Below are 598 nucleotides of genomic sequence, written 5' to 3'. Positions count from 1 at the left end.
GGTCTCAGCGTGATCAAAGCCGAAGAAGTTCCTATTTTTTTGTTTAATTTTTAACTTGAAGCTATCCCGCAGTCAATCATTGCGATTTTAAGACAATTTCTTACTTTTTGAAAAAACTTTAAAAGGTGGTTAATATCGCAGCACATATTGTAGGACCTATCTAAGAATTAAAAAATTATTCATCTAGTACATAATGAACAAAAAACTCGCCCAACGTGGGGCTCGAACCCACGACCCTGAGATTAAGAGTCTCATGCTCTACCGACTGAGCTAGCCGGGCTTCGTAAAATTTCTGAAAATTTGTATTTAGTATTTGCTGATATTATTTTTCTTTTCAGAAGTTGCTACTATAATTTTATTGAGTAGCTAGGTTATAAGAAATTAAATCAAATAAACAGTAGTTCCCTTTTTCAATCTAATGAAAGTTCGAAGGAGTCCCTGAGAACAGAAGAAATCTCTTAATATCCTATCTATCTAATCAAAATTGGGTAATCAGTTGAATAAGTTCATACATTTTTGCATTAATTTCACTTGTTATATACTTTAAAGAGATCTTATTTACCATATTGAGTGATAATATGCTGGATGCAAATAATTT

At 31.9% G+C, this 598-nt stretch overlaps 1 non-coding gene across 1 annotated transcript; it reads right to left on the bottom strand.

Moving 5' to 3' along the window:
- Positions 1-207: 207 nt before the first annotated feature.
- On the bottom strand, positions 208-280 carry Trnak-cuu (transfer RNA lysine (anticodon CUU)). The gene has a single exon. It is a non-coding gene; the product is annotated as a tRNA-Lys (tRNA).
- Positions 281-598: the final 318 nt, after the last annotated feature.

Source organism: Diorhabda carinulata, chromosome 3 (genome assembly GCF_026250575.1).
Source record: "Diorhabda carinulata isolate Delta chromosome 3, icDioCari1.1, whole genome shotgun sequence".
NCBI lineage: Eukaryota > Metazoa > Arthropoda > Insecta > Coleoptera > Chrysomelidae > Diorhabda > Diorhabda carinulata.
This window is presented reverse-complemented; position numbering and strand designations above follow the sequence as displayed.